This window comes from Cyprinus carpio, chromosome B7 (assembly GCF_018340385.1).
Source record: "Cyprinus carpio isolate SPL01 chromosome B7, ASM1834038v1, whole genome shotgun sequence".
In the NCBI taxonomy this organism is placed as follows: domain Eukaryota; kingdom Metazoa; phylum Chordata; class Actinopteri; order Cypriniformes; family Cyprinidae; genus Cyprinus; species Cyprinus carpio.
Window position 1 is genome coordinate 1,165,433 of NC_056603.1, and position 16,347 is coordinate 1,181,779.

Here is a 16,347-nt window from a genome sequence, read left to right on the forward strand (position 1 = left end):
TTGTTGCCAATCACGTTCGCTATGGCTGCAAAGTCTTTACCATATTCGCCTGACACTGGACAGGATGTGGATGACAAAATGGCTACATGATAAAACTACTCAGCGATGCTTAAAATTAAACAAAATGATATTCTAATGAATTCAGTCTGTAGTATCTAGAAGACATCTTGCTTTGAAACAAGCTATATGATAGAAATTCCCTTTTGTATTGCTCTGAATATACTTCGCACAAGCCAGAAACTGTGCACAGATAAATAACTGATCATAAATACTGTAATATTCCTCCATAAAAAATACTAATTTATGGTGACTTTAATCACTGCAAGGTTAGAACAATCTCCCACGGTCATAAAAGGGCTGCAAATGGGTAACTAGGCGCCCACTAATTTTGCTTGAAACTACATTTTAGGACATGTAATAGTTGTACCATACATTTTACCGTGGTAACTCATTGTTTAGCTGGATAATTTAGCTGCTATTTGCTGTTATCAACTTGTTTGCAAGTAAACAAGTGATCTTTTTGAGTTCTTTTAGTTTTGAGAAGATGATCTATCTGCTCTTAAATCTGGCATTACAGAAGTGTACATATATATATATATATATACAAACACACATACAAGCTTACTAGGGATGCATGATATTACAGCTCTGGCTGATAACCAATAATTAGCCCAATATTAAAGTTCTATGCTGTTTTGTATTAACACTGAAAACTCTCAAAACTAACAGCCATTGGTTTTTTAAATGCTACATGTGTATTTAGGGATCATACTATTATAATGTGTATGGATGATTCATTTTGAGAATTTGTTCTGAATTTTATGGATTATCAGGAATTAGAGAGAATGATAATCCAGCTCACCTTGAACGGCCAGGAGTTGCTCCTCTGTCGTCCTCCAGCGAGAGTTGTTTTTTTTTTGGGTAGGCTGAACGAAATGCAGGTGCAGGGAGAAAAATTATTTAATGTAGAATAACAATAGCATTTTGCCCAGAATCTACTTACACGTTTAGCAAACTCTTGTGAGAGAAAAAATAAACCTTTCATTTCAAAATATTATGCAATCAGTATTTTAGAAACAGAGCCCCATACATTAAAACTGTCAGGATACATTTAATGGCATTAATAATATGCCTTGCTTTTTAATTTTCACATGCCAGTTTTTCAATGTAGTGAGAGAGATATATGTAGGTTGTACATCAGAGCAGATGCGGGTAGAAACATACCTCTGGTTGTCTCAAGCCTTCAATTCCATCATCCAAGTTGTGCTTGAGGAACACTGTTGGGTTTGCTTGATACTTTGGACCTAAAAAAATACAAAATAGAGACATCAAAAATTGGTTCTAAGTGGTGATTGTCGTTTATAGTTATACTTCCCGTAGCATCACAAACCCCTGTATTGTGTATTCACTTGAGCCAAGTCTCTCAGATTTACAACACTACCAAAACAATGTGATTTGTTGGGTTGCACCATTACCCTTGTCGCTTTTCAGAGGACACTAGCTGTGTGTCCAGCTGTCTGAGACTAACAGCTCCTGAATCAGTGGACGCTGAGAGAGCGACAATGTCCTCCCCTGTTCCAAGTGCATGCGCTTTAGGAGGTCTGCGGGCGAGCCCGAAGAGGGTGTGGTGCCGGTACAGTACGTGCGCAACCCTGGTTCTCTTTCCGAGTCGGACCAGACTTGCTCCGTGACCTTTATCACTCCCTCCACCATTTCCAGATTTCTGCTTCGTTGTCTGAAAAGTTGCACAAATGCAATGTAAATGCAGTCATTGCAGTCTACTTTTTTTTTTTTTTTTTTTGAAGATTAAGATTTTAGATTAAAATTCATATACATGTTTAAAGGAAAATGGATCAGCCTATTTATGTGTGACTGGTCATCATTCTACTTACTGTAGAATATTAAAATACTGTATTATTGAATAGATGTATTTAATATGGAGAGTTATAGACTCACATCTTTCTTGCGGTTGATCTCAAAATCACTGTCACTGCCATGGATTCTCCTTTCTCATCTCATCGTTTACTGGCAGAAACAAAAATACACACTTTGTTAGTATTCATTGTCTTTTGTCTCTCATCTTGTCTCTCTTTTGCTCTCCTTGTACCTTTCATCCTTTTCTCTCTTGCTAAGGAGCTTTGCGTCTGGTGACGATCCATGACGCTTGGTCCGGGGTTCTGGTTTTCTTCCAAGAGTAGTAAGTATTTCACCAGGCTTGAGATCAGTTTGTGCTGGAAGCTGAGAAAGTAGTAAATAACACATTGGTTTAAGATTAAAGCATATACAGGAAAAAAAAAGAACAAGATGTCCCGTATCAAATTTGTGACTTGGAGCATTTGAACTTCTTTGTACAAAAGGTCAGATGTTCTTGCTCTTCCACTGAAGCATGAGATGCTCTTTGTTGAAAACATTCTCAAATCATTTTCCATGTTGTAATGGATGACTGCAAGACAACAGTTGAAAAGTGTCGACGAGTAGTGAGACCTCTCTCGACTCTCGTGTGATTCTACACTGGGCCGTATCTCATCTCTTCTGTAGTTGCAGGCAGATGTGAGAGCACCAGATGACCTCTTATATAACCCATCCTGCATTCCAGCGCCCTCCCGCTCACCATCTGTTGGATGCGATGGAAGCTCTTGCCATGAAAGCTGAAAGCCTGTTCGAACAGAACTTTTGTCTTCCACTGTCCAGTCATCAGGAAAGGGAGTTAAGTTTGCCAGGTCAGCCAGTGACTTCTCCACATCATGCTTGTGCCACAGAAGCATGCCAAACGAGCCTGTTGATATAAGACAGAAGGACTCTATCAGTGATTCTATGCTCCATCTAGAGGATTTGCCATTTCATGCCTAATATTTAAGTGAAGTGGTACCTGTTCCATGTTGTATCCATAGCTTCTCTTTGGCCATCAGAATATACATTCATCCCACTGAGAGTGAGAGAATGGAAAATGCAGTTTCTTTACAAATCCACCATGGCCAGATTTGGTAACAGTGTACAAAGGTATGGGTATTACTAACTACCACACAAACCAGAATACAAATAACCATGATTCAATATGTTACAGGGCATCACAAAAACATAACAGAAAATAAATAATGCTAAATGCATATAAATCAAAAACAGCTGGATTTGGACCATTTGATAAACACACATACAATCAAGAGATAACAATTCTATTCATTTATTGTTTTATGCATTTATAAGATTCTTTAAATAGGCTATGAGAAGCACCTACCTACTTACATAAAAAAAATCAAATCTGCTTTAGACTTGAAAAGCGTGAACTATATTACCAGATATTGTATGGGGCTTTAATAATCAATATCCACAACGCCACAAAATTGGACTACTTTCAGTTTCACACATGCACGCATAGTCAAATAAAGAAAATCATTTCAAGTGTTTTGCACATTATAAATTGTGATTATCTTATATATGTGAATTTTCTAACAACATTTTAAATGGATTATTGACCAACACAAATGATCACACTTTAAAGGTAGTTTCTAGATCATTGCCTTTAAATCAGCAGAGGATCTATATATATATATATATAGTAACTATATATATATATATATATAGTATATATATATATATATATATATATATATATATATATATATATATGCATCTAGAAAAACATTTTAATACTGCCGCAATATTTGATGGACGAGGAAAATAATCACATCATTATACTGGCTTCCTTTTAAAAGTAAGTAGTTTATATTCTTTTGCTTAAGCACTGCTCATCACCCAGCCTGAGTCTGAGTTTTTTAGTCATTTCTACATGTGAAGAATTGTTTCCCTTACACATGGCATTGGACACTTGGCTATTTGGTGACCCGACCAGCATTACTCCTCTGGTCACTTTCACTGTAGTGGGATTGCACTGTCTGTCAAACAGAAAGAAGAAAAACATGTCTGTTCACACAACACAGCAGCCTCTCAAATACCTCATCTCACAACCTTGTTGTTTTTTTACTTCTCTATGACTCTGCTGTTTTTTTGTCTGCATTTCTTTATTATTATTTATATATGATAGCCTCAAAGACTAAAGCAATGTTCTCTTCCAATCCCCAAAAACTTGAGTCACACACAGAAACACCTACAACACAGCTTTATCTTATCATGGCTCTTGCAGACTGTGAAAAACTCTTTCCCTCCTCTATTACCTGGGGTTGAACTCTGGGATCTGTGCTTGGTAGTCCCCACCAACGCGGAATCTATACTGTCTGTTTCAAAAGAGCAAGAGGGATTAAAGCACGGTTCAGAGAGGGGAAAGACGAACAGGCAGGCAGGATAGAAACTGGCAATGCATCCTCCACAGAGGCAGAGGAAGAAAAGTGAGTGGAGAGAGGGAGAGGAGGAAAAGAGAACAGGGAATGCATGGATCACATTCTCATACAGACACTGATACAATCAAACATTTTTTACACTTAAATGAAACAATTTTTTAAGATTAATACCGTGCTTAACCTGGAAGTGGATGAAGGTGCAGATGGTGGTTTGGAGTTGGGGTTTTGTGTGTGAATGTGTCAGACGTAACATGTGTGTGTTCCTCGTCACTGCCTCGTCTTCCTCAGAGTGTTGGCTGTTCCCGTTTGTGAATGTTTTGGCCCTGCTTCGGGACAGCACACCAGACCCGATCGCTCCATCACCGGATGGCATGGCTCAAGAGAGATAGAGATAGAGAGAGAGAGAGAGAGGAGAGAGAGGGGGTTCAAAGGGACCAGCACTGACCTTTGTTTTCAACATCTTAAAGGGACAGCGCATCCAAATAATGACTGAAAAATGTGTTAGCCTATCATTGACAAGAGTGGAATAACGTGTGGCCAAGTATTCGCTGGTACCTGCATACTCAGGATTTCTGCTCTGCATTAAACCCTTACAAGTGCACACACACACAAGAGTGCGTAGTGAAACAAAAAAGGATCCATAGTGCTCCAGGCTCCCACCGCGGGTATGGTCATTCGCAAATTCCTTTGGGGTTCTCTTTCTTCTTGGGAGAACCACTAAACGACATTCCGTTGGGTGAATGTGTGTTCAAACTGTTTTTGCCATACAACGAAAGCCCGCGGGAGTCCAACGCAAACATGGAGCCCCATTATATCACTACAATTGACTGGACACAAGAGACAATGCATTTTTCAAAATACATTCTGATGCAAATTAATTCATTGTCCCATCTTATTTTTTTGAGGTTCTCTAAAGGTTTCAGTCTGAGAACCCCACATGATGCATTCAAGTAATCTTTTCACATTTACAGTACAGTGACGAATCTGTTTGTATTCTGAATCAACTTCCAACATTATTCGCATTATTAATAAAGTTTAGTTGACATGTGTGTATGGAAATGAAGTTCGGCTGAAGAGGACAGTGGAAGTTGTGGAGGTTTAAAAGCTCTTGGTTGTGTTTTTCAAGCAGCAGAGGTGATGGAGTTCACTCGAGGTATCAAACCACAAAGCCCGGGATATACGCATTGAGGCACACGTTTCTTAAATTTGTAACAAATTTAGATAACTTTATATTTTCACAACGCCGCAATAAATGCAGACTTCTTGTTCCGGTGGACAAAGAAGTCTTTGTTTCGCCAAATGCTTCCAGAAAACTAGAAGGATTGTCGGGAGTCGTAGGGAACAGTAGAGCTGACTTTTATCATCATTCACAAACCAGAACAAACAGATACATCTTTAGAAAAAGAAACAATGACCAAAGCTTTTATTTCCTGACGCTATTGCCTTTGTGTTCGATCGCCAACCACCAAACTCTACATTTCGCTGTTTCTTGAATAATAGTACTCAAGAGGCTGCCTGAATTGTGATTTTGAACATAACAAAAACAGCTACACCAAAAATAAAATAAAAACCGTTTCTCATCTAGATATGAACACAAAAGATTTTAATCCCTTTAATCCCGCACATGGGGTAATTTTTATAAACGCTTCATCAAAATCTAAAATAAGATGTAGGATATTGTTCTTTATACGTAAACAAAAAAAAAATTCGTTATGTGTCATAAATGAAGCGTGAATGGGGAACGTGACGTCACGACTCTGAAGTTGCCATCGGGCTCAGTGTGAATTAAACGTGCGCTCACAGACGGCGTCCAAAAACAGCTCAATATGTGCCACTGATCTGTCCTTTCGCTTAACAACGTGCCCCAATCAACACTCTTAACAGTGTTTTCAGCTGAAACAGCCAGCTATCACGATCGCCTCCTAAAACTCCGAGAGGTCGCATCCTCCGACCACATCACAAATACCACTGTCCCTGTCATTTAAACATATTCTGTGAGTAAGCGTTTAAACGCGCACGGATCGTGCTCGGGCAATCATAATTCATCATTCAAACGTAAAAAGTCAGAGAAACAGGAAAAAAGCATCTTTCCCCTCATCTCACTTCTCGCACAGACGTTTCATTCAAGGCGAAGTCCTTTTGTGTAGAGCCCAACGCTTATTGTACCTATTTCCAGTTTGATGGCTTAGCTGTCGCTGAACAGGTTTGCCTTGAACGTTAGTTACCCGTCCGAATAGCAGTTCACTACCCGGCTTGCTTGCTTCCTCTCCTATTCAAACTTATAAAGCGACAGATAAGTGTTGTGAAACATCAGCACTGCGCACGTTTGTTGATATACAACTTACGTTAAAGTTTCTGTGGATATTCGCACGTTTCTCATTCTCATCCGGTTCAGTGCATCGGCCGCATCCTAGGGATCCTCTCCGTGTGTATGTGCCGGGGGAGACTGACGACCTCCTCACAACCGAGGGGAAACCTTTCCGCGCTGTTCGCACTCTCCCCAATTAACTTCCATGTCAATGTACATAGTCCCTTTAACCGGCGTCGAATTCACAACAAGTAAATCTGACAGTGTAAAGTATCATGTGAGTCACAATCTCACGTCTCGCAGTTCACATATGCGCAACATTATAAACAAAAAAAAAAAAAACGTTAAAATGAACCCCTCCCTTCCTTAAAAGCCGTGCGTTAATTGAGCCTAAATTTAGATTTTAAACAGATATCTATACGTATTCAGAGCATCCCGTACAACTCTCTTCGTAAAATGAAGTTGATAGCGATCCATTACTTTGTGCTTTTACCTGCGGTTGCTCCCACATTAAAATCATACGGAACTACCTTCCTGCTGTGTGTGCGGATGGATTCTCGTCAGCTGTGCAATGCGGTGCTGAGGCTGCCCAGACTTCCTTCACTTATGCATGCAGGAAAGAAAAAAAGACTGGAACTGCTTATTTACCCCAATAATAAGCATTTTATGATGTGGGTATCGTGAATTAGGCTTCAGCTATAGTTCCTTTACCACACATGTGACTGAGTCTTTAAGAAATCAATACATTCACACTGTGTAAGGCAGCCATGGTTTCTAGTCTACATCAATTTAACATAACCTGGAGGTATTACAGGTGAGAATAAACTTGATATCAAGACACAATTCTAATATGGACATAAAAGGATTAAAGACTGGATTCAGACAGATCTCCAACACCCCCTACTGACATTATGTACCAGCAGGCCCAAGTGCTGGACAGGTCCTCTCTTGAACACTCGTACACGTTGATATTCTTTCTCTGTGGTCCTTGCAGACAAGAACAGAGACACAGGCATAACGTTACCAGCACTGTGGCACAAGACCCCTCCCAGCCATCCCCTCTCTGTCTATCTATGTGCTTCTCTCCAACCATCTCCTCCCTCCCCTCCTTCATGCCATTTTTCCCAGCACTGTGCAAAAAGAGCCATCTCCGTTTTTCTCTAACTCACCTTAGTTGTGTTCCTTTATGATGGTCTCTCCTTTCCTCTTTCTCTCTCCTCTTCCTCTCTGTTAGACTTCCTCCATCCTCATCACCTCTGAGTTCCTCTTTCCTCCCCTCCCCCTCTCTCTAGTCCTCCTCTTCTTGCCCGACCCCACCACCCCCCGCAACATGCACACGAGGCAGAGAAAGAGATTTCCAGCACTAGTCATTCTGCTCGCAGCCACAGGCCTGAAGGTGTAGTTGGGCTCGTTCCCTGTGTTTTCCACGAAACTCTCAGCACTAACATGGATGGCACAACCTATTGTTCTCGTGCTAGATTTGCATGGCCTTTTAGGTTTCGTTTATTTATGAAAACTGTAACTGTTATAATCAATCTGTCATAGTTAAAGAACGTGCATTAAGGTTCAGTATGGGTTGCGGTGCAGCGGAAGAGGAGATTTTAACAGCGGTGAACTCTCTGACCCCCCCTGTTTCCCCTCGTGAAAATGCCATCTCTCCCCGTCGCGGGATAGATTACCCGAAAACAAAAGGTTTGGGGCGGGGCTTCGTGACGGGCCATCTGCGGGGGGGGGCCGTGGTCAAGGATATGCAGCGTTCGTTGCATTCAACACATGGATAGACCCTTTAAGTAATGGCTGTGTGCCTTCTTTATAAGGGTCAGAAGCTGTGGGGGATTCTGTCCAAAACCATTCTAGATGTGAGGTTCAAATTTCGACGTAACTGCAATTAAGTACCACTGGCGTTTAGATGCGCACACGCGATGCAGCTCAAAAGCATGCGGTCATTATCCAATGTGGAGACCTGTTTTATAAAGTCTATGGTGGTGACACGCAGTAGCTGTCATTACACAGTAGCAACTTAAGTCGCTGTCCTGTATTGTCAACTAGTGCTTTCCTCGTGGACAAAAGAGGGGTACTGCAGGACAGGGCCATTGTAGGCCTCTGATAAATATTTAATTCCCTCGAGCATTTAAAAGTGCTCATTCACCTAAACATAAATCTCCATTAAAATGAATTTTAAAAGAAGATTGAAGTAATTCATCTATTAACATAAAAATATTATACAAAGCATTTTGTCATGTTCCGGGTGGGCTCAATTTGTACCTTGCAAAAATTGTGCACATAATTGGACTTATTAATATGAACATCTGTTTTTTTTTTAAACAATTCTATTTGTTCTTTACGATTCCATTTGTTAGAATTAAGTTAACGCATAATAATTATAGATTAGAATCACAGTGTATAGTTGTGACCTCAGGCTTAATGCTTTGAAAACTCTGCCCATAAAAAAACAATCAATAAACACTAAATGCTTATTAATTTCATAAATTTCACAAATGCCTCATGCCTCATTAAAAAAAAAAAAAAACGAAATTACACTAAAGCCAATGTTTCATTTCATGTTGCACTGTTGTACTGATGTCCTTTGCACATAATACACACAAAAAATGCACACACAACTTTTTCATGTAATATGTATGCACAGTATTAAACTTAAATTAAAATTAAATTTTATTTTTAATTACATCGTATTGTAATAAATTAATTAAACTTTATTTGGACAGTATCCTTTAACCCCAATTTTTTCAAATAATGTTAGAAATTCAGGTTGCAAAAGGAAACCAGAAACACTGCACAAAGAAAAAGGCATTTAGTATCAATTACTTTTCATTTACACAAATTTATCTTAATGGCTCTAGGTCACAAATTATTATTAATTATTAATGCCAAAATACTTTTTATAACCAGTACATAACCTACACATATCAAGAACACTGGAGGAAAAAATATCTCAAGAATAATACAAGGAAGAAAGTAAACTAAAATAAGTAAATATACTAAAACATAAATAAAATAACATGAGCGGGGGTTATACAAGGTTAAACACTGAAAGCAATTTTTGATTTTTGAACTGATTTTTTTTGTTTTTTTATGCCCATCAAAGACAAAACGTAAGAACTATAATAAACCAGAAAAAAAGGGACAGTATTGAGTTCTTACCCACAAAAATGTACATTTGTGACATAAAAAAAAATTGCATGTATAATTAAAAGATTATCAGTATATTGAATACAGGAATTGAGAGTTAAAATAAAAGAAAATAATATCACAAGTGTTAATACATATTCTGTTTTTTTTTTCTGAGATAGGTACATAACTCGTTTTTAAAACACAATCAAAATTCTCAAAAAAGATCTACATTGTCTCCTCTATATCACAGAAAAGGTTTTTTTTTTTTCAATATTTTGCATGTTTATAATTATTAAGTACACTATTACAAGGGGTAGCATCTATGTAATATTTTAATTGTAACTTTCTTTTATTTTGTTTGTAAATATCTGTGTGGAAAAAAAGACAAGACAAACAACATTCCAGTTAACATTTTTACAATGCCATCCGTTTTTAAAAGAATACACTGGCATAGATTTTCTGTTGATATGTTTTCGAACAAAGCATTTATTAAAATTGTACTCAACATTTTAAGATCCCTTCTACCGAGATAGAGTTGTTATATAAGAAAATAATAGGATTAAAAGTTTGCTCTCCTTTCAAATGAGTTTTTATACCACTAGGAATGCCATTAATTAAATACGCGCGAAGCTCCAAAATCAAATTTCCCGGAAAATTCTGAAAAAGAATAAAGCTGCAGCATTGTCACTTCTATCAACTGATTAACAAAATATATACCATTTAAATAGCGTCTCTCATAAAAATAATGATTTATTTTCTATAAACAATATTCTGATGTTACAAAGTATCCTCAAACGTGAGGAAGCGTGCGGAGAGAGCGTGACCTTTAAACCCTAACCCTATGTCGTCAATTTCCCCGAGACTCAGCGGCCCAATGCTGCTGAGAGGGAAAGAAAGAGTGAAGAGAGGGAGGGAGGAAAGGAGAAGGAGAAGGAGATAAAGAGAAGGGGAGAGTAGAGCGCGGGAAATTTCGTCCCCGCTTCTTGGCGCGAACCTCGGCCTGGCAGGAAAAAACACGAGCGAACAGAAGTCGCTAGCTGCTTTATAGATGATTGTTTTCGAAGCTACGAAGCCACGAGCTCTCGTGTTACTGCAGACTAGCTCGCTCGTTAGCATTTAACATTCTTTACCACAGACCACATCTCTTCTTCAGATCTCTAACTTCTTTTAAAGCGTGTTCAGAGTGTGCAGTAGTCGCGTCGAGGTGGTCGTTGTAAAATCTGCACAATGGGGGGTGAGTTTGTCTGTCCATGCTGTGTGTTGTTAGCTTTGCTCTTATTTGTGGCTTTGATAAATGCGTGCGGCCACGCACAGTTTGAACAAAGAATGATGGAAGCAAATCATTCTCCCCGGAAAGAGTGTGTGTGTTTGTGTGGTGGGGGTAGTAAACGCGGGACTCATGAATAACGACAAGAGGGTTCATGGTGGTGAGAATTGGGTAACACGTTACTTTAATTTAAAGACGCTCATGTCCCGAATGGATTCTTGTAGTGTCCAATCTGAGCACCCCAACAATGACCAACCTCAAACGCTTTCTGGTTTATTTCAGGTGCTCGTTCGACTGCGCCATTACTTCAACACTACACACAATAACACTTGTACATTTTAACACTGCAACTGTTGCTGTTTTCGTAGAGGGGGGGGGGGACAGCCTGTATTGTCGACGAGCTGGTCGGATAGGTAAGTAGGGTAACGTTATAATGTGCAAACCGTTTATTTGAGCCCCCTCTTACATGCTTTTAACTAGAACGATGCCAGCAGCCACCGCGAGATCAAAAATTCATCCACGACAGAGCATTTGCACGAGTTGGATTGATTAGCTGTGTCTGGCATTAGTGAACTTCATGAACATACAGACAGAGCCCGCCGCCGTCAAGCCTCCTGAAAACCTGTCCTGCTCCACGTGCTTTGTGTTCTCTGCACCTGCTTCTGCTTCTCTTGCCATTAAAATACCTGGAGATAAAGACCAGCTTTGTTTTTTTGGTGCCTTCAGCTAGATAATTGCTCCTGGTGTGTTATTATTCGTGATACACAATACAAATCTAAAAAAAAAAAAACAGGCTTTAATTTCTCGGATTTACATAAATACCCTTTTCTTAAAAGTTGTCACAAAAATGTGGCTCTACCTCATGTAGTCACATGCATGCACACAAACAAATCAGCAATCATACATTTGTTTGTGAAATGTTTTGAAGGCAACATTATTGTTTGCTTGTAATGGATTGTGTATATACTGATGATTAGTTGGACAGTATTTGGTAATATTTAGTAAATATTCGCTCTTAATATCGTAAATAAGTGTTTTTTTTAATTCCACAATTTTGTGTGCTATGTCTCATTTGATTGATTCAATGAAAGCATTTTTAAAATGGGGTCCATACTAGTGAAAATGCTTTTATTTTAACATTCTTTAATTTACTCAAAAAAAAAAAAAAAATAGCAGATGCTAATTTGAATAAGTTAAATTTCTGATTTGAAGTTGAGATGTTCCAAATCATTTTCTGCTTGATTGATTAATGATCTTTTTTCATGACTATGTATTTTTAAGTTTTCCAAAAATCCTAAAACTTCAGGATAAAAGGATAAAGTTAAATTTCTTTTTCTATATCTCAGATTTCAGTCAATACACACTTTTTTTATATATAGTTTATGTATTACAGATTTTCAAAGCAGCTTTGTCAATGTTGTAAACATTCATCAGTTACGAAATAAACTTCCATTTTCATCTTTCAGAGCAGCTCTACAGAAGACGGTTAGAGTCATTTTTCAGTATAATCAGTATTTGTAGTTCAGTTCAGCGTTGGTTCGATTCATTTGATTCAGTTCATTTTAGAATACCGACCACCCTGCTCTCTTTCCCATTTGTAAGGACTTAAAGTGTTAATCTAAAGTATAAATGTGTTTCAGCCCATTTTCTTCAGTCTGTATCTGGGAATGGTATTTTGACAATGGCTTTCTTTCTATTACCTTTCAGAGAAAATCAAAAAAGGAGCAAAAGGAGAAAAAGCAGCGAAGACTCGAAGAACGGGCAGCTATGGATGCGGTGTGTGCTAGGGTGGATGCAGCCAATAAGGTGGGCTTTATTGAGAACATCTTGAAAGAAACTTTTTCAAAATATGTTGAACTTGTCTTAAAATTGCAGTAGTGTTTGTTTTTTTTTGCAGTAGAGAAATATTAACACAATGTGTCCCTGGCTTTTTACAGCTTGAAGATCCTCTGTCTGCCTTGCCAGTGTTCAAAAAGTATGACAGAAATGGGTACGCTATCCTTACGTTTCCCCTTTGATGGATGTCATATGCTGCCTGTAAAACTGGTGGGCCAGATCATTTCATTTTCATTTTTTTTTAAATATCAGCTACTAGGGGATATTGTGAATGTCTGGCGGCGGGGAAAATCTGTCACGCGGGAGAAGCTAAGATAAACCTGGAGAGGAGTGAATCGATGGAAAGGAAAGGCACAGAAAAAACGGGTATCTGCATTGAGTCCAGTACAAGATAATCCAGTGGAGTGGGCCTATGACTCGGGTATTGACGTAGAGCCAATAGACCAACTAGCAGACGCTTGTAGGTTGTAGGTATTGAGCAAGGTCAACATGTTGGGGTAATCCAACATCCCATATTGTTACTGTGCCTTAAACATTTAATTATATCTTTATTTGTCAATGTTTGTTGTTTAGTGGCGTCTTTGTTTTAATTTTTCCGCAGTGTGATTCTTAAGGGATGCATGTTAGATGCGCCCGTTTGTATATTAAATGGACATTCAGATGGAAGTCAGTTAGTTGCGCTACTTTCTGATTTAAAGGGATAGTTCACAAAACAAAAAAATGAAAATTGAAAAATGAAAATGGAATTTTCATTTTTGGGTCAACTGTTTCTTTAAACACGAGAGAGGGGACTTTTGTACAGCGGGTCATTTTACTCTTAAGAAATATAGTTCCGTGAGAAGATGTCTGTCTGAAAATCTTTCTAAGACTTTTCAATTGGGTTGCAGGTTATAACAAAGTAAATTTTTTTTTTTGTGTTGCATTAGTGGTCTTGGCAGAATATGACATAGGTGAGTGGGGATGAAGGAGGAGAGAAGAAGGAGGGGAGAGAGCAAAGGGAGGAGATGAAGTATGGAAGAGGAGAGTGGTGTATCTCTGGCCGCGTGATGGCTGACTCCACACCTGTAGCATTTTCCCGACTTTCGATTTGATTGGGTGAGAGTGTTGGAGGGAGAAAGAGAGTTTTATATTGGTAAATGGTATATTTTTTTAAAGCTGCTTTTTAATTATAATTTAACACATAGGACAGCTATAAATTTCTCTTTGGGGATTATTAAAATCTATTTATTTTTCTCAGGAATATGAAGCAATGTTTCAGTACCATACGGAACCAACATGGTCCTAAGATTTCTAGAGGAAATAAATGTTAAACATCTTTTCTAGTCTTCCTTTGGTTGATTGCACTTTATTCTCGCCATGAATATAGCCTTTAAAGCTTTTATGGCGCTTAAAAGAAAGAAAGAAAGAAAAAGAAAAGTACCATGTTGGTTACCTAATCGATATTAGAATACTTTTTTAATTAATTGATATTGGACATTCAATTGTTCATGCCTCATTTGGCTATTATTTTTTTTTTTTTTTTTTTTTTTTGCACCTTTGCCATCATCTATCACACATTTAGTCTATAAAAACTATTTTATAAAATTTTTACAAAATCTCAAAATGAATATCCATTTTTCATAATGTATATTGTAATGTTATAACTCCTAAATTAACATGTATTTAAAATTATGTTTTCAAGGTTTTTACATTTTAGGTAGTATTTAAGTATAGAATTTATCATTTATTGTCCTTAATGTGAAAACTATTGGCTTATTAATATCTGCCAGAATTGTGATATTGTGCATGTCTGTCTTCCTTCATTGCATGCATTGTGTATGTAAGAAGGCATCGGTCTCGTGTGTTATTTTTGCAGTGTGTGACTTCACTGATTCTCTGAGTGATATCAGACACATGACCTCAAGAGATTGCTGTTTGTATCTGACTGATTCTAATAATGTCTCCACAGTTATGCAGTTCAGCTGGAGAGTAAAGTCAGACGGAAGGAGGCCTGGGGAAATTTCTCATCCAAATCCTTCAGCTTATCGCCAACAGGTACCCCAACAAACCCAGCACTCAAAGAATGTATTCCTTTGTAGCATGTTTTACAAAAACTCATGAATCATTCTTTTTTTTTTTTTCATCCTTGTGTCTTTCCTCAGCATACAAATGAAAAAAGGTCATGCTGACAGTATTTAAACACAATCACGGTGCTTACCAGTTCTTTAGGGACGCTTTTACAGTAAGTCCCATCGCTCTGGACTCATACACATTCAACACTTGTATGAAATTCCTGCTCATCTGAATAGATTTATGTACTGGCCTTCTATAATCGTCAAAACACTGGACAATCGCAGTTGCCATAGCAACAAGTGTTTTCTATGCTTATTCAGTGTTAAAATATGACTTCACCGATGGCCGTCCTCTACCTTTCAGGTTCCGAGATTGATGAAACATCACCCAGTCTGTCTGGTTGCTGTGGAGAAGGCGGCTCCTATGAGATTCTGAGCGAGAGAACAAAGTCTGGCCGAGGCCTCGGGACATCGCGTATGGGGCGGCCACTGTGGAGGCTGCTGCCATTAGGAGCGAGCCTTCCTCTGTTGTTTCAGAGCTTCCTCATCCTCATTCCCTACCCTACTCCATCACCACCGACCCCCTCTTAGAAAGCCCTTAAAACAGTCTCTCTCCTGCCCATAATCAGCCATGAAACACTCTCTATGCTTGCTCTTGGTTTTTAAACTCAAAAAGCTCATTCACCATTTCACATAGTAAGTGACGTTTTCAGTCTCATAAAGGTTTGAATGACAGATGATATGGCAGTAAAGGCCACTGTGAGCCACTTTCTCACCTCAGGTATCAGCATGGTGAGGGTCAACTTTGTCTTTGCATTCTGTCCAGATGCAAAAAGAGCCTCGTGTTTTGTTTTCCTCCAGAAATTGTCACTCATCAGATGTTTTATCACCATAGTGAGTGAATGCAGGTGACGGTGGTTATTACAGCCATTCCACTCTATGCCACTTTTTCAGGGTAAATGTATTTTAACTAAATCTGTCGTTTGCTTATCACTTAAAAAGAAACAGAATCTGACGATCTGTACTGTTTATAATTAGTAATCACTGAACCTAGACTGTCTCAGGTCATTCAACTTGTAACAATGTTTTATAACAGCTGTATTCGGGAACTGGTGGATGAAATTGTGTTGATTGTTTGATTTGATACAAGGGTTGGCATGTTAGTTATGGTGGACCCTTAGTGTAGAAATATACTTTCATTTTTATTTTTTTTATCATCACTTTCTTTTTATCATGTCATTACTGTATATTTCCATTTTTTCCTCTTTGTATATAATCCGTTTGCCATGTACATTTTATTTGCCTTCAAAGACATTGGGAAAATGAGATACAAAACTTAAAACGGTTTGAGAGATGAGTGTTGCTGTCTTGTGCTCTCTTGTTGAACTGAAACAAAAGGTCATTCCAGCTTTGTGTGTTTGGATTTGTATGCAACAAATAAAGGAATCTTGTTTGACT

The 16,347-nt window shown here is 38.3% G+C and overlaps 1 pseudogene; it reads right to left on the reverse strand.

Moving 5' to 3' along the window:
* LOC122138074 overlaps nt 1-4,668 on the reverse strand; it is a 9,369-nt pseudogene extending 4,701 nt beyond the window's left edge.
* Nucleotides 4,669-16,347: the final 11,679 nt, after the last annotated feature.